Here is a 20832-nt window from a genome sequence, read left to right as displayed (position 1 = left end):
CAGTCTTCCCAAGTCTCCATTTCTTCAGTCCTGAACACCCCCACAAGCAGGCTCTGAGGACCCCATGGATAATGAAGATGAGCTTTTGCTATTCCCTGAAGTGATCCTTAATCCTATAATCATTCTTGGTTGAGATCAGGGCTCTTTGCTTGCTTATCATTAGCCACCTTTGAGATTCTGAACAAATGGGTGGGCTTTTCTCTGTTCATAAGCCCTGGTCAAACATACCACATGAGGCTTCTCTAACAAGGAAGACCAGAGCTTGGGCGTTTGTTTTGTTGTGATTTTATACACATGCGTATGTACAAACATATATATAAAACATAAAATTGACCATATTAATGACTTTAAGTGTACAGCTCAATTTCATTAAGTATATTCACATCATTGTGCAACCATCACATTCATCTCCAGAAGTTTTTCACCCTCCCAAACTGAGGTGAGCTAGTTTTTTTTTTATAATGCTGTTCAGTGGTTAGGTTTTTGCCAAGATAGGAAGGGAAGCTGAGGAGTGTGTTCCTGCCCTTTTTGCTGAAGCCTTGCCTGTCCCTGAGATTCCCTGGCTGGCCAGGCTATTTCAGCCCCTCAGGGAATCCCAGGAGCACTACCATACCCCATGAACTATGAGTCCAGTAGTCCCCTGCCCCCCTCCCCCCCCCGTTCTGTCCCCTTTCCATTCTTCCAATAACCCAGGATTGTTCCACTTCAGCACTGTTCATATCTGGGGCCAGATAATTCTTTGCTGTGGTGGCTGGCCACTTAGGATGTTAAATAGCATCCTTGGCCTTTACCCACTAGATACCAGTAGCATCCCACTCCAACTTCATGATGACCAAAAATTGTCAGATGTCCCCAACTGAATATCACTCACTGCAATACTTCGTGCCTCAGAAGTGAGCCCAGAATGGAAGCTGACCTAGCAGTGAAAGGGGTGATAAGGTGGGATTGTCTTGGGGTGCCAGTGGGTGGGGAGATGAGAAGAGCAAGGAGAGGAGAGAGGAGTACTCCGCAGGGGGAAATGAGGAAGGGCATTCTTGCAGCCCTGTTGAGGACTCTGCTTAATTGGGCTGAATCTGGGCTCCTGCCAGCAGCTGTGGCCAAGATTTCTTAGCCTGTATTTCTAACAGAAGCCCATTTTATTTTATTTTATTTTATTTATTTTTTTTTTAAAGAGAGAGTGAGAGAGGAGAGAGAGAGAGAGAGAGAGAGAGAGAGAGAGAGAGAATTTTTAATATTTATTTTTTAGTTCTCGACGGACACAACATCTTTGTTGGTATGTGGTGCTGAGGATCGAACCCGGGTCGCACGCATGCCAGGCGAGCGCGCTACCGCTTGAGCCACATCCCCAGCCCCAGAAGCCCATTTTATAGGAATGTTGTACCCTTAAAATTGGAGCACGTTCTCTCCCTTCCTACCTCAAGGCTTCCCTGGCTCAGAGATGGTATCTGATGAGAGGTTTGGTGGCTGATGAGCATGACTTGACTTCTCAGGTCCCTGAGCTCTGCATCCAGTTAGGAGCTCAGGAGTCTGATGACCCTTAGCCAGCTTCAGCTCTATAGACAGTGGGCCCTGGCACTGAGGTGCTCCTGGGGATTTGGGGGTTCTAAGGAAGTCTGTGGTACCAGCTGTGGGTTGTTGAATTCCTGACCATTGCCAGAGAGGCAGACCCCCTCCTGCATCCTCTGCCTTGTAGTAGAGCTGACTAAGCCCTGTGAGTCTCTGACACTTCTTGCACCCTGGAAAACCCCCTGCCCAGGACCCTGACTGGTGTGTTTCAGCTCTCAGATCCTGGAATGAAGGCTGTCCTTGAGCCCACTCTGAACAGAGCTCTGTTCACTGCAGAGCTATTTTCAACCTCTGGTTGAAATTCACAGCTTATTTTTAGGCACATTTCATGTTGAAAAGCAAAAGCCATTTCCCAGCCATTCAGAATGAAAATAATGGGTTCCATTTTCCCTCTATTCTTGGCTGAGTTGTGCATGAGGAGAGATTTCAAGGCTGTGGCTGGGGAACTTTCTCTGCTTGGAAGGTTTCAGATGAAGGATTCTAGGCCATGCTGTGGGCTGAGTGGGCAGGAAGCTCCTTGTTATGCCCTGTGACATGCTATAAGGCTACAGGAAGGTTGGAAGGGCCACCTGCGGTAGATGAGTGCCTTCCTGTGGTATTTGGGTCAGGGGAAGGGGCAGGGACCCTAGGGGGCTGTCTGCTGCCAGTGCTTGTGCTGATATTTTCATGGGTCAATTCTTAGCCCTGTCCTCTGCCCTAACCCTGACCTTCTCTCTTTGCTTATCCACCCTCCTGCTGTCTGTGCTTGAGGCAAGTCTCTGAGGGAGAAGGACCCTGTGTCTTGTCTGACCCTGACTTCAGCATCTGCCACACCCCTAAACCTCAGCCTCTGTGGCACAGGTTTTTGCCCCAGCCACAGAAGCACTTTTAAACCACTTTTAAATAGCAAAGATGCATTTATTTGGATTAACTCTTACTTTTGCCTCCCCTTGAAATATCTGAGACTCATTATGCAATTGGGAAGGAAGGTGGTGTTGGGTGGGGTGGGGTGGGAGGGGAAGAACACAGAGTTCTAGGTAATTCAATGAAATTCAAAACAAAACAAAACCACTTCCTGAGCTCTCCCGGTTGGCTGCTCTCCTGTTTAGACATTAACCTTGAGCTCTGGGGCAGAGGGCTTTTCTCTGCTCACCTCTCAAGATCCACCTGTGGTTGAGAGCTTGGGCTCTGGCTTCCGACCTACCTGTGATTGAATCCTGCCCTTGCCTGTTTGGGCTGTGACTTGGGGTGAATGGTTGGATCTCCCTGAGGCTCCGTTTCCTGTTCTATCAGATGGGGAGATGCTGGGCCCTCCCTCCTTCATGAGATTTTGTGGGTGGTATGCCAAGCAGCACTTGGCACTGTGCCTAGCACACAGCAAGTGCTCACCAGGCTGTAGCTATTTTTAAAATGTTTCTCTTGTCTCTTCTGTCCCAGTGAGAGCCAGCCAGGGTGATTGTGTGTTCAAAACCTGCTAAAGTATGGGACAATGGGCAGGGGTGAGGCGGTGCTGACTCCCCTTTGCAGGTCACCCTTGTGACAGGTTTTTAGACCTTGCAGGCATTAGTTTTGTTTTCTAATGACAGAACCAAATCCTCTGTGCTCCCAAACAAGACAGCAATACTCTGAGTGGAAACAGACCTGTTTTCTTCCCCACTGCCTCCTCTTTCCTGACTCCTTGGGGTAAGATGCCTTGGAACCCTGGAGCCTCAGTGTTAGAATGGTCCCCTGAAAGAAGGGTGGCTCTGCCAAGAATATCTGACCTGAACCTGAGAGGCCATCTCTCTGAGAATGCCGTATTTCCTTTTCCTTTTACCTCCAGTTTTAAGAGCAAAACCCCAGTCACCTTCCATACTCACATCTTAGCTCCCATGTTTCTTTTCGGGGGGTAGGTTTGACTTATTGGCCCTAGAGCCCCAGTCCCTGGCTCAGAGATTGTCGGCATTAGAGCTTTCCCTATGCTGAGGATCTGGGAGTCTTGGGTGCCTATGGTGGTCCCTCAAGACCTGGGTTCTTGGGCTGGGGATGTGGCTCAAGCGGTAGCGCGCTCACCTGGCATGCGTGCGGCCCAGGTTCGATCCTCAGCACCACATACCAACAAAGATGTTGTGTCCGCCGAGAACTAAAAAATAAATATTAAAAATTCTCTCTCTCTCTCTCTCTCTCTCTCTCTCTCTCTCTCTCTCTCTCCTCTCTCACTCTCTCTTTAAAAAAAAAAAAAAAAAAAGACCTGGGTTCTTGGATCATACCTATAATTCCAGTGACTCGGAGGCTGAGGCAGGAGGATTGCAAGTTCACAAGCCTCAGCAATTTAGCAAGGCCCTAAGCAACTTAGTAAGATCCTGTCTTAGAATTTAAAAAGGGTTGAGGATGTAGTTCAGTGGTAAAGTAAAGTGCCCCTGGGTTCAGTCCCCAGTATCAGGAGAGGAAAAAAAGAAAAAAAGACCTGGGTTCTCACCCTGGATACCTTGCACCTCGCCTGAGGAATCAAAGATTAGTAGGCAGGGAGAGAAGAAACTCACTTCCACCTGCCTCATGGAGTTTGTCTTAGTCTGTTTGGACTGCTATAACAAAATGTCACAGACTAGATAGCTTATAAACAACAGAAATTTCTCTCCCTTCTGGAGGCTGGGAGGTCCAAGGAAGAGATTTGGTGTCTGGAAAGGACCTGTTTTCTGTTGCAGAGATGGCTCCTTCTCTATGTGTCCTCACATGGCAGAAAGGGTTAGATAGATCTCGGGTCTTTTTTATAAGGGTACTCATCTCTGTTAGGAGGGCTTTTTTCCTTATAATCTAATTACCTTCCAAAGGCTCACCTCTTAATACCATCGCCTTGGGGATTAGGATTTCAACATATTAATTTTGTGGGTGACACAGATATTCAGACTATGGCAGATTTGCTTTCTCTTCTGGCAACATGAAAGACTTAAGTCTCTTTTTGAGAACACAAATTTCTGGGTTGGCATTTATTTTCAGTAGTAGAGAAAAGTGTGGATTCAAGGGTATGCTTAGCAGGAGGGGTGTTGTGGGTGTTTGGAGCATGAGTGAACCTCATATTTTTGTGTCTTAGAAAGTAACCTCTTCCTTCTCTCTTGACCCCAATTCTGGCTCCTAATTTTTTAAAGGGAACTCTTGGCTTTCTGCCTGTTCTCAGTGATTCAGAAGATACCTAGGCTATTAGTTATACAACTTGGAAACCAGTTGGCTTCACGGGACCTAAACAAAACCCCTAACACATAGAGCTGCCTCAGCTTCTGAGTACAGGATATCTCTGAGGGCCAAGATATGCCTCTTAATGAGGTTCACACCCTCTGGCTGAAAAGCTGGCTTTGTCCATAGTATCCCTCATCTGTGTGATTGAGAGTGTGGTAAGAATAGGAGAAAGCAGACCCTTTCCTGAGGGGTGCCATTCAACCTGCTTTGGCTATTGTGGGGCCTTGCAGGTCCAGGTATCGTGGGCTGAGTTGGTGATTACAGGGCCTTTGTTTTCATGATTCCTGGGACTTATCAAGGTGGCACATCTCTTGTGTGGCTCCTGGGGGAATATTCATTCCTGCCCCCTGAGCCATGCAGAGGAAGAATGTGTGGGCTAGGAGTCTCCTGCTGGTGAGTGACCTGGGTTCCAGTCAAGCCCAGGCCCCTGGATTCAGGTGCAGCAAAACTAAGAGACCTTTGACTGAAAAAGAGCAAGAAGGAGCCTCCCTATTTCTCAGTGAGCAAAAGGAACACAGTATCCTCAGCCCTTGGTCACATCCCCAAGCCTTCCTCAGAGTGAGTGTTGTATGAGTGTGCAAGCTTACCAGGAGACTCCTGCATTGCTGCCTCAGGAGCCCTTGGTGTCTACATTCTCACCACTCTTGGTCAAGTTTGACACTCTGGTGCCCATCCTTATCATTCCCCCTGTAGACCCTGTGATGTCTGTTATGTGGGGCATATCCACATTATGTGGGATGTCCTTGGGCTGGGCACAGTGTAGGCAATACAGGTACCTTCCTGGGAAGAGAATAAGAATCTTACAAAGATGGCTGCTCTGGAAAGGATTCTCAGGCAGCCTCACCAGGAATGTGGAAGAGACTGGAAACTTGTGGTCCTGAAAACCACCTTAAGAACTTGGTTGAGGAGCTGGGGATGTGGCTCAAGCAGTAGCGCGCTCGCCTGGCATGCGTGCGGCCCAGGTTCGATCCTCAGCACCACATACAGAGATGTTGTGTCTGCCGAGAACTAAAATAAATAAATAAATATTAAAAAAAAAAAAAAGAACTTGGTTGACATTAAAAGCTGTACTATTTATGTAGTATGCTACTTCTGGTACGTTGGTCTGAGCAGAGGTTAGACCAGCCCAATGTAACCTCAGACAGGTTGTCTTGATTCTCTTCGCCTGATTTCTCCCCAACAGCCTGTATCACACCCTCTGGGCATTTTCCATTTCACGAGCTCACTTTAATTGATCATACTGCAGAGGGGTAGGTATTGGAGCTTTTGCTGACTTTAGGTGATGGGGCCCTCAGGTTAAGATGTCTCATTTCACACCTTTACCTGATGGAAGTCATGGAGAGTTCTCTGGGGTCCTTAGTTTCAGTGAGTAGAGAGGATACTAAAAATACAGAAGATTGAATATTTGTTACTCAACTGCCATTTTTTAGAAAGTTTCCTACTTGAAACAGAGCCTCCTTGGACAGTGGCTGGTGGGTGTCACAGCTGTGCAATATCCAGGAGCACTAAAGATTCCAGTGCTCCTGTCAGAGGAACCTCCTAGGCCCAGGACAAAATTCTAACTCCTTTTCCTTCCAGAGACCACAGGTGACTTTAATGCCAGGCACATGTTAAATAATTATTCTGTTTCCTGCAAGGAAGGGTAGCATTTGACAATTATGAGCATGACTTTGCAGGAAGTCCATCAGGAGATGTTAGCTGAATTTCCCAGGCTGTGTTGATAGAGAGACAGGCCCTTTAACATTTGGCATTTGTCTTTGTAAGCCTCTCACAGTGGTTCCCGGACCTCATTGTGCATCAGAATCATCATGAGGGCTTGTTAAAACATAGCTGGTAAAGTGTAGTTGATTGTGACTATGGTATCCTGGGCAGGCAGATGGAGGGAAGAAGAAAACTTTTCATCTTGGAAGTTTCTATTACTAGTTGGGGCTATGACTTGGGAGAGGCAATTGAGAATCAATTATTCCCCTCAATTCACTCTAATGGAAAAGGGGTATAGAGGAAAAGGGATGTGGCCTTGGTTCTAATCTCAGTATTGTTAAAAGAAATCCCAGAGGGTGATGTAGCTCTGAGGTAGAGTGCTAGGAAGGAAGGAAGGTAGAAGGGTTGGATGGATGAATCCCAGTGTTGTCCTGTGAGCCCTTTAAATGCCAGCAGAAGAGATCAGTAAGAAGGAAGATGAGACTTGCTGTGGGCCTTTGCCAGGCCTGGCTTCCTGTCCCAGCTCTTGACCTTCCTGTTATTTATGCTGCCATTAATCCAGTCACTTGTTCTTAAACTCACATTCTCTGCCCCCCTGCCTCCTGCATTCTCTTCAGTGTCTCTTTTTGCTTTCTTGGTGTACTTGCCTCCCATCTCTCACCTGTACATGTGGGTGCCTTGGCCAGCTTCTGTCCTGTAGAATGCCTGCTGGCTTTAGGGAAGCTGAGAGGTGTGAATATCTGACATCTGAGCCGGAGGTGGCCTGAGTGTTTGTGATGCAACATTGAAACCCCTAGGTGAAGGTCTTGTTTGCTGAGCTTTTGGGGGAAGTATCTCCAGGTAGCAAGAAAAGGGACAAGCCCTGTAACAGCAATGACAGTAGAAGTGACAAAGATGGGTCGGAAGCCAGAATTTCCTTCTCCAAGTTGCCCCCTTAGAGGGGCTGATAGTAATTTCCTGTAAAACTAAAAAATTCCCATCTATTCCACAAGCAAATAGGTCCCCCTTCCGAGGAGAGTAGCCTGATGCCAAGAAGGGAGGTTCTCTTTTATGACATAAAGCAACAGCAAGTAGGCATGGAATATTAAAACAGTCACCATGTTATGAAGATGGAAGATCCTGACTCCAAAATTTATATTTATTTATTTTTATGTGGTGCTGAAGATTGAACCCAGGGCCTTGCCATGTGCTAGGTGAGTGCTCTATCACTGAGCCACAACCCTAGCCCCATCCAAAATTTAGATGCAGCATAGAGGCTCTTGGTCCAGCTCTGCATGTATCAGGATGTACCTGGTGTATAAACCTGGCCCACATCCCCTCTAAGAGCTCCATTATTTTTTCAAGAGTCTCAGAACATTCTGGGGTCTTCCTTTCTCCCTGGCAGTCAAAGCCAGGGTTCAGGGTTGTTGGCAATTCCACATTGTGTGTGGGGAAATGAATCACAGGACAGAAGACACTGCAACCTTAACATTGTGATGCTTTATTATAAGGCACACATGGCCCTGGAGCACCTGTCATTTCAGCCACTGGGGCCACTACTGTGACATTGCCATTTTGCTGATGGTGATGACAAACCATCTACAGCCCCATCGGACCACGCTGACAAGTCACCTCACCACATGAGAGCCAAAGAGGCCATAAGAAGAATCTTGTGCCAACTGTGATGTACAGAGCAGAGAAGGTAGACAGGAACTGAGGCTTCAGACATTTGAGGATCTTTCTTTTTTCTTTAATTTTGGTTCCATTTTATTTTATTGTCAAACCCAGAAACTTGAAAGTGGAAGAAATAAGCCCTGTGTAGCAATAACCCCTGTCGCTGGAGTCTGAGTGTATTTCTTTGAGCCACTGCCCCCATCCCAGCAGAATTGCACTCATCTCTTCAGTCCCTCTCCAGATGGCACCTCATCCATGCAGCTTTCCCTGGGAGGCCAGCAGGTTGTAAATTGTTCCTGCTCTGCTTTCCCAGAGCAGTCTTCTTCCTGGAGCAGCCCCCTCTCCTGCTGTCAGTTACTTGCAGGCCTTACTAGTCTTCCTGGAGTTGTGGGACCTTATTCTCCCCATGGTCCCAGCACGTGCCTGGTACGTAGAATGCTCAGGAAATCAGTTAAGAGGACACATGCTTGAGGTCCGTGGGCAGCGTGGGTTGAATGTGCAAGGCTAGAGGCAGGCTGTGACTCTTTCCTTTTAGTATTTTTGATGATCCCAGACTAAATGAAGGAAGCCAGTTTCTGACCTCATTTTCAGTTTGGTGGCAGATGGTGTGGGGTGATATGGGCAGTGTGACCAGGCCACAAAGAGTGGTAGGATCTACATGTCTACATGTAGATCTGCATGGACTAGAAATTCAGAACTTCTTTTCACTTTAAGTGAGGAAAAAAAAAAAAAAACCCTTTGTGTTTGTGGTTTATATTTTCCAGATTGGATAGCAGAGTTGCCCATGTGGTGTAAGGGTGTTGAATAATGTTCATGTTTATGTTCTTATTGGTTACCATGGAAAAAATCAGAATAGATGGTTTCCATGGAGATTATCTTACAATTAGTTTCTTTGAAGGTCCAGACATTGCTAGAGTTCACCTAATACTGTCAGTGCCATCAGGGGCTCTGTGGCAATGCCAGAGGCTGGTGGGAATATTCCGTGGACTTAGACAAAGTCATCTGCCTCTCATGCTTGCAAATCCCAGGATACCCGAGAGGTAGTGATCCTGTGGCTTAGCTTCCTGTTGGGGTCGCCCTGGCCTGGCCTTAGCTCTATAGCTTGTTCCAGTCACTAGGAAACATTTTTTTATTAAATAAAACACCTTTGTATTATGGAAAATTTCAAGCTAGCACAAAAAGTGGAGAGGATAACATAACAACCCTCATGTATTCCTTCAACATTTTGCCAATCTTATTTCATCTCTCTCTTCCCCACATTTTTAGAAGAGTTAAAAGTATTTTTTAAATTTTAGACTTATCATTTTACCCTAAATAAGGATTTTTCTTGGTTATATAACTGTAATGCTCTTATCACACCCAACAAAATTAACAATTCCTTCACATGAAATCCTAGTACATATGCACATTTTTATGTATTGTGTCAAGAATGTTGTTTTGTGCTTTTTATTCAAATAAGGGTATGGGAATCAGAATACCAAGTAGGGGATTCTTATCATCTCCGTGTCTTCCTGCCCATGGTGTGTGGACAAATTAAGAGTCTTTGACCAGCATCTTTAGTTGGGGGGACAGGAAGAACTTTTGAACTCACCTCAATCTCCCTGTCCTCAGAGTTCTGTGCCAAAAACTGCTTATTCCTTCCTGGAGATAGGTCGCAGCAGGTGGGCCAGCTGCTGCTACCCATTTTGGGGCAGGCATCCACTGGGGGGCGCTGGCCCTCTTTGAAGCCTGCAGAGGAGGGAGGGAGAGAGATGATGTAACCCTGGTTCACAGCAGCTGTCTGCTACTTTTTCCTGGAAAGGAGAGGCTGTGAGACCCTGTGAGATGCAGCCTCTTCCTTGGACTCCTCCCTGAGAAGCATGGGGCCACTGTCAAAAGGTTCTGGCCAATCCAAGGCCAGCTGCCTCTGTGGGTTGGTCAGAGACAGTCCTGGGTCTGCCTTGGCCTTGTCCTGTGATGATGCACAAAATATGAATTACCAAGCTTGGGAGTATGCCCGGGGTATGGTCAGTGGCTCTAACACTCTCCATTGAACTCAGTGCAAGGAGAGTTTAAAATAGCCAGCCTTTGTTCCTAAGGTTTTAAAAATTCAACTCCAGTAGTTACAATGAGCTGTCTTCAAGTGGATCTATAAATAAACTGCTACTGTTCCTCTTTGTCACCAAGAGCTTCAGCGTCTTCCCGAGACGTCGCTCTGCCGCTCATCTTCATTACATGCCTCCCATCTGTGGGGCAGCTGCAGCCATCAGCAAACTGGGCTGACATACGAAATTTGTAAAGACAGCAATGCATTCCCTTTTTAAAATCTGCAGTTCCCCAAAATTAACTACACAGGGAAAGATAGTAACCTTCCATTGGAGAAAACTGGCAGAGTGGGCAGTGTCCTTATTGATTAAGGTTAACATCACCAGTATTAAGTCCTGTTTGCATGAACTCTGTGATGTGCATGTTTTTGTGGTGTCAAAAATCTTGAAACATGACACCTTAGACAGGCCCAAATTGTCTTTGACAAAATAACTGATCAATATTCTTCAAAAGTATCAAAGTCATGAAAGACAAAGGAGGACTAAGGAACTGACAGAGTACAGTAGGCCACATATATAATAAAATGAGATGTGAAGTCCTAAATAGGATTCTGGCACATCAGGATCCACGGACATTAGTGGGAAAACTGGTGAAGCTCAAAGGGGGTCCTTAGTTAGGTTAATGGTATTTCCGGGTGTTAATTTTGTGGTCTGATCATGGTCCTATTGTTATGTAAGATGTTAACACTGGGGAAGAGAGATATGGAAATTCTCTGTACTATTTTTTGCAACTTTTCTCCAAGTCTAAAATTAGTTCAAAGCAGTTTAAAGAAAGGGAGGGGGAGCTACAGTCAACATTTGGGCTTTATCAGAATCCTTCATCTTCCCTCCTCCCTGGGCACATTGGTTCAGATATTTGTGTTGAGATAGTGGGCATTTCTGTCTCCAGGTAGAGGGTAGGTAACCCTGAGATAGTCATTGATATCTGTAGTGGGCCCTCAGGAATAGGAATATTCACAGAACTGAACTGAACCAAACAAGAACTGCACTAAAGGGAGCCCGGGTAGTCATTTTCCAAGGGAGTGCTCTTACCCAGGGGTTGGTCACCAGCATGGGGCCCACAGAGTATCATTTCTGAGAATGCTCCAGAGGTACATTTGCTCCAGAAGTCTAAGGAAGACTAGGTAAGAGTATGAGTAACCCCCCACCATGGTCCTGACTCTTCCTAATGCTTCTCGGGGCTAGGTGAGGTCCTAGGCCTCACTGTCCCGCCCTACTTCTGTATTCTCAAAATCTCTTGCTCAGTTTTGCTCAGTTTTGCTGCAACCTGTGTGTGTTTCTGGCTGTGACAGTTATGGTGACCTGGGAAGCTTTATCCCTAAAGGCTGGATGGTGTTCTTCTATCCCCTGAACCCCTCCAGGGAAGAAGTCCAGAGACCTCTGTGCCAAGGAGTGTCCTGGTTCCATGAGCATGGCTGCTTTCTCTTTCACAGTCTCTCCTGGCCTTCCCTCTCCATTTCATCTTGCTCCTTTCTGTGGTTTCCCTCACCTGGATGTGACATTTCAGTAAGGCAGACCTCCCAGCTCTACTTTTTTCTCCCAGGGACATATGTGGACACTGAGTAACTTTCTGTTTCCTGCCTGCCAGGGCATTCCTTTCATTCTTGTGAAGACTATCCCCACCCCCTCACCCCCACCCCCAACTCCCGTATGTGGGGAAGTTCTTGGAATCCTTGCAGTTTGGTGGGGGTTGAGCCCAGGTGTGACTGTCCCAGCCCTGGGGCAGAATTCTGGGCCTTGCTGTGGGCCAGGGTGAGGAGAGAGTGGTTTGTCCCTTTAGCATTCTCCCATATGCCCAGAGACCTGTGGGCAACACAGGTATAATAGAACCACAGAGGCATCTGTGGTTCCTGCCTAAGGGGACTGAGATGACAAAGTGCACCATGCTTGCTGCTTGTGGACCTGTGGCCCTGGAGGCACTGGATCCAGTGTTAGTTAAAATGGTGAATTCCTCATTTTCCATTTTAAGGATGCCCTGTCAGTTTCCCATTGCTGACGGCTTTGGGACAAGGGATGGTCCTGAGACTTATCTGTGGTTGTGTAACATCTGTCTCAGTTTGGAGGCTGCTATGCTGGCCTCAGGTCCTTTTTTGTGTGTCCCTAAGCTTTCATAGATAATCCAGTACCCTGCCCTCCTCTGAGTCTGTCATGGGGAACATGGAAAGGTGTTCTGTGAGTTCAAGCCTCTATATAAAAGCCAGCAGCCGTAACCAAATACTATGGTCATGCTCTGGCTGGCTTGGGAGAACATTGGCCAGACTGCTAAACAATTAGGTGATTTTATGAAACCAGAATCCTTCTTTGGTTCAGGGCTATGTTTAGATCCAAAATTTTCCTCTCTAGTTGAATTCCAGACTAGAACCTTAAACTGTAGGGCAAATAAGACTGTAGTGTATCTAGTCTGCAAATATGTGCCGTGAATACAGTACAGGTTTCTTTTGAACTTAGATTTGAGAAAACATCCCTGCCTTTTCCTCTTGAGAAGTTGGACATGAGGCCAAGCCCAAGTGAGCTCTGTCCTTTGCCTACTTCCCTCCCCAGGGCCAGGTTTAGCAAATATGGAAGCAGGCAGACATGGATGCCTGTTAACTTTTCATATAGTCACAGCAAGGACCTGAGGTCAGGACTAAGAAACACCTGTGCCTGTGGTGCTTTGTGCTGACTTAGTAGACCCCACAGTAAGCAGTCTAGTGAAAGATTAAACTGAAGAGATTTGATCCTGGTTTTGTGTGTTTTTATGCACACATGTGTCTTTTCCTTCCAGTTTTTCACTCAGCCCTGCTTTGGAAACAAAGTGACATGCTTTGATGTTTGAAGTGGGCAGTGGCCAGACGGGCTGTCTGCCTGGGTTTGTTCAAGAAGAGTAGTAGTGAGAGAGCCCAGCTCTTGACCCCAGGTCACTTTTCTCTCCCTCTCTGGCCATGAATCAGTTCCTGAACACTTATGTCCATTACGGAATTTCAGTTTCAGGAGCAGGCAGGGAATATTTCAAGGTCCAAGATTACAGATTAAAAGAAAAGTAGATTCTCTGAGATCTGCTCTTATTAAAGTAGATCAATGATGAAAGTAGCCAAATCTACAACAACAACAACAAAAAATTTCCACCTTGAACAAATGTTAATCATTATTTATTCTACCCAGCAGAGGGGGGTGTTCTGTCAGGTCACCTTACAACAGATTGGGTGGACTCTAGCTACTCCTGGCTGCTAGCCAGCTATGCAGATCTTGTTCCCAAGATCTTGCTCCCATGTCCAGCTATGCATAGATCCCTAAGTGGCTGATGACTGGGTAGCCACTGCTTTGGAAGCCCTACCTAGGGATGTCTGCTGCTTTCTTAGGGTTTCCCAGAGAGATTATGACTTTGGGAATAGACCTGCACTGAAATGAGAGTCTCTGTCTTTCTGCATTTGGCCCCACAAGGGTCATCAGCCTGGAGAACCAGTGATTTTCACCTTGATATAGTCAATGATGAGTAGCATCATATGGGTAGTTGGGCTCCTAGAGGCATTGCAATTGCAACTACATCTCTAGTTTGTTGTTGTTGTTTTGGTTTTGGAAAGCTTTATAATTTACAAATAGTAACATTCACCATTGAAAACATGAACAGTTCTATGAGTTTTAACAAAAAGATAATCACATAACAACCACTACAATCAAGATGTAGAATATTTCCATCATCCCAAACAGTTGCCTTGCTCCTCTTTGTACATAGTCTACTCCCAAGCAACCCTTACTTTGCTTTCTGTCACTATAAATTAGTTTGTATTTTTTAGAATTTATTGTAAATGGAATTATGTAGTAATATATTCATTTTAGTCTGGTTTCTTTTGGCTGTATTGTGAATGACTCATGTTAAATGTATCAGTAATTCTTTCCTTTTTATTGCTTAATAGTTCTCCATTGAATGGATGTGCCACAATTTTTTTTTTATCTATCTGTTAATGAATATTAGGTTATTTTCTATTTTGGGCTATCACAAATAAAGCTGCTCCAGGCTGGGGTTGTGGCTCAGAGGTAGAGCACTCCCTTTGCATATGCGAGGGGCCCTGGGTTCGATCCTCAGCACCACATTAAATAAATAAATAAATAAATAAATAAATAAATGTATTGTGTCCAACTACAACTAAAAAAAAAATACATATATATTTAAAGAAAACAAAGCTGCTCTGAACTTTCATATACATATTCTTTATGGACATATGCTTCTATTTTTTATGGGAAATCTCTAGGAATGGAAAGTATAATAGGTATATTCTAATCTTTAAAATAACTGCCAAACTTTTTCAAAGTTGAAATAAATAAAAACAAAATTAGAGGAGACGTACTACCTGATACCAAGACTTGGTTTAAAGCTGGAGTAATCAAAACTGTGGTATTGGTGAAAGATAAACACCATGGATCAATAGAACAAACAATAGACCCACAGGTGTCTGGCGAGTTAATTTGTGCCATCTCATATTTGCGTGAGCAGTATGTGAGAGTTCCAATTTTGCCATCTTTTCTAGCAGCACTCAGTATGGGCAGTCATTTTAACTTCAGACCATTCTAATAGCCATCTAGTAATATCTCACTGTGGTTTCATCTTGCATTTCACTATCAGCTAATAATGTAGAATATCTTCTCACATGATTTTCTTTTTATTGTATTAGGTGAAGTGTCTATTCAAATCATTTAAATGTATATTTTTAATTGGGTTGTTTATTTTCTCTTGAGTTTTGAAAATTTTTTGTATATTCTGCATGCAAGTCCTATACTAGTTATGTGACTTACAGATATTTTCTCTCTGTCTTTGGTTTGTCTTTTTCTTTTCTTTTTAATTTTTTAATTTGTGGCTTTTTATTTTTTTTAACAGTGTCTTAAAAAGAGCAAAAGTTTTAAATTTGAAGTTTATTAATTTTTTATTTTATGGAATCATGCTTTGCATGTCATGTCTGAGGAATCTTTGCCTAACCCAAGGTCACAAAGATTTTTCTAATGTGTTTTAGAAGAAAATATGTGTTATGGTCTTACATTTCACACTTGTAGCTATTATCCATTTTGAGTTAATTTTTGTATATGATACAAGGTATGTACTGAAACTTCTTTGTTTTTGCATGTGGATATCCAATTATTCCAGCAGTTGTTGAAAGTACTTTTTCTCTACTAAATTGTTTGTGTACCTTTATTAAAAATTATTTGACCAACCAGGGGTGGTGGCACACGCCTATAATCCCACTCTTAACTACTGTAGCTTTAAACCAAGTCTTGATATCAGGTAGTGTGTCTCCTCTAATTTTATCTTTGTTTTTATTTGTTTCAAAATTGTTTTGACTTTTTGATTCCTTTGCTTTTCCATATAAATTTCTTGATGCCTATTATTTTGAGGGAGAATTGACATCATAACAGCATTGAGCTGTTATTAAAGAATACACAATGGGGTTGGGATGTACCTCCATTGATAGAGTGCTTGCCTAGCATGCACAGGGCCATGGGTTCAATCCCCAGCATCACCACTACCACCACTACCACCCCCCAAAAAAGAATACACAAGCATGCTATATATATCTTCATGATATAAGTTATTTTTGATTTTTCTGATCAGTGTTTTGTGGTTTTTAGCATATATACCTAAGCATTTTATCATGGGTTGACTATTGACTAATAGTTCCCCCATCTCTGCAAAAAAAAAAAAAAAAAAAAGAGAGAGAGAGAAGTTCAGGACTTGTGAACGTTTATAGGTATAACTAAGAGTCTCAAGATGAGCTCACCCAGTGAATCAAAAGTAAGAATTTCAGAATTCTCACATGAAACTATACAAACCATGGGCTGGGGATGTGGCTCAAGCGGTAGCGCGGTCGCCTGGCATGCGTGCGGCCCGGGTTCGATCCTCAGCACCACATACCAACAAAGATGTTGTATCCGCCAAGAACTAAAAAATAAATATTAAAAATTCTCTAAAAAAAAAAAAAAAGAAAGAAACTATACAAACCAAAGATTATTGGAGTAACATCTTTGACATATTGGAAGATGCTAGTCCAATATTCTATACTCAGCAAAAACAAAAAAGAAATCAGATTCCCTTTCCAGACTTTTTCAGATAAACAAAAACTGAGAAGGGCTGGACACACAGGTATGGCCCTGGCAGGGCTTAATGCCCTTTCTGTGGTCCCTTCTACAGGCCTGCACTCCACTGGTTTTCTCCTGTTCACTACCCTGCTCCCACCAAGTCTTTCTCACAAATGCCCAGTGGTCTGTGGGGAGGAACCTGTGAGTGGGTTCAAACTCCTGTGTCTAAGGCTCCCAGAGGTTCTTCTCTTACCCTAGCCCACCCTTGGCCTTCACCTAGAACCATCAGCCAAAGCCACTTTGATGTCAAATAGACAAAAGGCTACTGTGATTTCTTTTCGCCCTTAATGCTGCTCTGGTTACTCTGCCATTGTCATTACTTATGTCCCTGATATGAATGTCTTTTCCTACTTTCACGTCAGTTTCTTATCACTGCTTTCTCACTTATTTGCCAAGCTCTTCAGGAAATGCCATAGCTTCAGAATGCTGGAGTGCTGGTGAGTGACTGCATTGCTGTGGGGCAGGGCTGCAGGTCCTTTGCTGCAGTGTAGACGTTGGGGAGACTTCACTACACAGGAATTTCAACACCGTGGTGGGTCTGGCTCTTAGAGGCTTTAGGTGTTCATGGAGAGCCTCCTCTATATTCAGCTTTTGCTGGGCAGACATGCCAGGGTAGACAGGGTGGGGGAATGATGCCAAACTCTTAGACCTAGGACCTGGTGGCCTCCTTGAGATGCAAGAGAGAAGATGTGCACATGGAAGCCCAGCTACAGCCAGTGTCGCCTTCCAGAGGCTGCCTGATATCTAGGAAGTGTCTGTAGTTTGAATTTAGATCCCTACTCTCATTTGCTGGGTTACTTAGAGCAAGTTACTTAACTCCTCTGAGCCTGATTTTCCCTATCTAAAAAATGAGGTTAATATCCCTATTCCAGAGGCCATCATAAGGATTCAGTGAGGCAATGCATTAAATGGGGTGATATTAAATGAGGCCATGTAGTAGATGGCAAGTAAACAAAAGCAGTTGCTGAGCTTGTAGTGGCATTAAGTGCTCTGATGTCATCTGATGAGAATGGACAAAAAGGAAGGGAAATGGCTCAAGGCAGACTTCAGGTTGAGGACAGTCACTTCCTCTGTCAGTCTGTTTCCTTTTTTGTAAAATGGAGGTAGCTGTGAAAGCACAGTATGGATGGGAACATGTCTCTCTTCTGAAGGCCAGCTCCAGGCACTGTAGCTGCAGTCCTTAATGCTCCCTTGGACCTCCTCAGCTTTGGCTTAGAAGAAGGCTTCTGTTGCTAAAGTCAGTGGTGCTCACTCCCACTCCACCATCATCCAGTGTTTCCAGCGGCCATCAGCACTGGCAGTTTCTGAGCTATTTTGCAGAAACACTCAGAATTTCCATTCCCTCTTCCTCGGGCAGCAGGCAGCACCAGTCTGGCGCACTTCATGAGGATGCATGCTGTTGGGACAGAAGGGCTACACCCTCTCTCTGGTGAAGTCACAAGGACTTAGTGTCCACAGGAAAAGTGAGCTTGGCTGCAAGAAGTTGGCATAGCACTGTGAACTTTTCCCAAGGCCTGCTGGTGACTTTAGATGAGCACCTCTCATGACCTAGCCCTTTGAAGGGCTGGCCCAGTTTTCACCCCCATATTACCGATGAGGAAGTGGAGGCCAAGAGAAGTCAACCTCTTGCCCACTGCCTCTTACTGGTCAGTGACAGAGTTTGGATTTTAGCCAAGACCTAGTCTGACTCACTATTCTTCACCACTGTGCTCTTGCTGAGTCTCTGACAGACTGCCTGGACCTTGGGGCCATGCAGTGGGCAGAAGGCTATCCTGGCAAGGCCGTTTGGCTTCTGAAATGTTTTCATTTGGAATGGACTTCTGGGTGGGCAAGGAGATCTGAAAAGCGTCGATTCCTGGAGGACTGGGAGAGCCCTTGCCCTGATGGCTCAGGGCTTAGAGAGCGGCCATAGTACATAGCAGATGTGAGGGAGTGGACACGTGGACACTGTGCTTCTTCTGTTCTTGAGAACGTCCCTCCGGCTTATGTCTCACAGGCATTGTTTAGCCACCAGGGCTTACATTTTTCCAGGTTCAAATCAATGTGCCCTTGAGAGTTTGTGGTTTATGAGATTAGAACTCTTTCCTAGTAAAGGAAAACATGCAGGTAGGGGCCGCGCTCAACTGCCCTCGCATTCCTCGTCAGTTGGGAATCTTCTCCTGGGCTGATTCCTTTTAAGGACTCTGATGCCTCGGGCTGGGGATGTGGCTCAAGCGGTAGCGCCCTCGCTTGGCATGCGTGCGGCCCGGGTTCCATCCTCAGCACCACATACCAACAAAGATGTTGTGTCCGCCGAGAACTAAAAAATAAATATTAAAAATTCTCTCTCTCACTCTCTTCCTCCTCTCACTCTCTCTTTAAAAAAAAAAAAAAAGAAAAGAAAAGAAACATGTAACTGCTTTAAAAAAAAAGGACTCTGATGCCTGACCAGGTGAGCATGTCCAGGGCAGAGCATGTTCCCAGTGCTGGGCTGCTGTAGGTAAGTTCAAGAGATGAGAGACAGAAGAAGCAGCTAGCTTCTAATGGTGGCTTTGTAGGCAGCCTTGCGTTGTCAGAACCAGGTACACAGGCATCCTAGGTGTTGAGGGCCACAGCTGATGACGCATGGCATTTTTGCCAGAACGGAGTGGTTGAGAGGAGACACCAGCAAGCCATTGAGATGATGATGGTTATGTTAAGCTGTGTATTTAGTTATATATTAGACCCCTGCTGTCCGCCTCGGCCTGCTACTTTGGAGTTCTCGAGCTACTTTGGAGTTCGACTCTGAGCCTAGTGAGTTCTGGGTTAGCGAGGAAAGGAAGGAGATGTGCAACAGGAGGCGTTAAAGGGCAAAGCTCTATGGGCAAGTCGTGGGCCCTGTGGACAGGCCAGCGTTGACTCAGCCATTCATGTGTCCTGGTCCTGGCAGCGCGGTAACTGAAGGAACAGGGCAGGATGGGACAGGCCCAGGTATACAGGAGCACAGAGGAGCTCCTGGTTAGGAGTTAGAAGTGGGGAGGGGAAGGGAGCAGAGGTCAGGCTGCTTGAGCTGCTTGTGAGGGGGCAGAGGCAGGAGAGGAGCTTTAGAAGGAGGTGGACTGGCTTCAAGTACCTTGCCAAGGGCCTTGGATTTTTCTCCCAAGGGTGGCAGAGAGCCCTGAAGGACTGTCAAATCTGAGGGGTGACATGGTAATGTTTAGAATGCCCTTTGCCCATTAGTGAGGCAGTGGTTTCAAGCCCAAGCCCCAGCTGTGGCTAAATTTATGTGTCACTGAGGCTTTGGGGCTGGCCAAGAGTCGAGCCATCACTGAGCATGGCAATCCACAGGGAACAATTCCACAGAGGAATCACAGCCTTCAGAACTAGAGCTGGGTTGGGCTGGGGTTGTGGCTCAGTGGCAGAGTGCTTGCCTCACATGATTTACACATATGAGGTACCGGATTGGATCCTCAGCACCACATAAAATAAATTAGTAAATAAACAAAATAAAGAGGTGTTCATATATAACTTAAAAAAAACAAAAAAAAAAAAAACTAGAGCTGGACCGGGCACAGAGTCACACACCTGTAATCCCAGTGGCTTGGGAGGCTGAAAAAGGAGGAGCATGAGTTCAAAGCCAGCCTCAGCAATGGCGAGGCACTAAGCAACTGTGAGACCCTGTCTCTAAACGAAACACAAAATAGGGCTGGGATGTGGCTCAGTGGTCCAGGGCCCTTGAGTTCAATCCCCAGTACCCTCCCACCAAAAGAAACCAAATCAAACCAAAGCTGGGGTGTTCCCACCTGCTGAATATTCACTGCACTTCTTGGGTCTGGGGAAGCCTTCATCTGTGTTTAAAGCAGAGACCCGACTTTTCTAATTGGCATGAGCCTGAAGGGCCTTAAACAGAAACATGGAGCACCTCATATTCCTGAGGTCACATTGGGAATAGCCTGACTGTTCCTGTCCTATGGATTTCAACTCCCATGAACCATCTGGCGAGGACAGTCACAGAGGAATCTTTTTTTTTTTTTTCCCCCCCCAGAGGATCTGGGCCAGGGCAAGTTTGGGACATCCCCTCACCTGATTCTGGGCCACAGTTGCTAGACCCTTGGGAAGGCCTTCGTGAAACCTGGGGCATCCCATGTCGGGGGTGGGGAATTAGAGTGGGCTGACTGGGAAGAGAGGCGGCTTCGAGGCCAGGTAGTCTTCAGTGTCTCTAGCCCTACTCAGAATAGTGGGTACACCTTGAGTGAAGAGTTGAGACACAGACCAGCCTCCTTGAGGACCCCAAGAGGGCACCCACTAGCCTACCTGCCTTCACCAGGCCACTTCTAGCCTAGACCACTGTATTCTGATTGCATTCCTCATAGCCTCTGTTCAGAAAGGTAGACGTGTGGACCCTGATGTGGGAGCCCCATCATTCTGCTGTTTCTTACTGACACTTTGAAGTCATTTTCTCAAATTTGCTGGTGGTTTTTTTTTTTTTTTTTTTTTAGAGAGAATTTTTTAATATTTTTTTTTTAGTTTTCGGCGGACACAACATCTTCGTTTGTATGTGGTGCTGAGGATC

The 20832-nt window shown here is 45.4% G+C and overlaps 1 protein-coding gene across 1 annotated transcript in view; it reads left to right on the top strand.

Moving 5' to 3' along the window:
• Window positions 1-20832, top strand: part of Poc1a (POC1 centriolar protein A) — a 73192-nt gene that overhangs the window by 31291 nt on the left and 21069 nt on the right. The gene's annotated exons all lie outside the window — the stretch shown is intronic.

This window comes from Urocitellus parryii, chromosome 2 (genome assembly GCF_045843805.1).
Source record: "Urocitellus parryii isolate mUroPar1 chromosome 2, mUroPar1.hap1, whole genome shotgun sequence".
Lineage (NCBI taxonomy): Eukaryota > Metazoa > Chordata > Mammalia > Rodentia > Sciuridae > Urocitellus > Urocitellus parryii.
Note: the sequence above shows the minus strand (reverse complement) of the source record. Positions and strands in the feature narration are given on the sequence as shown.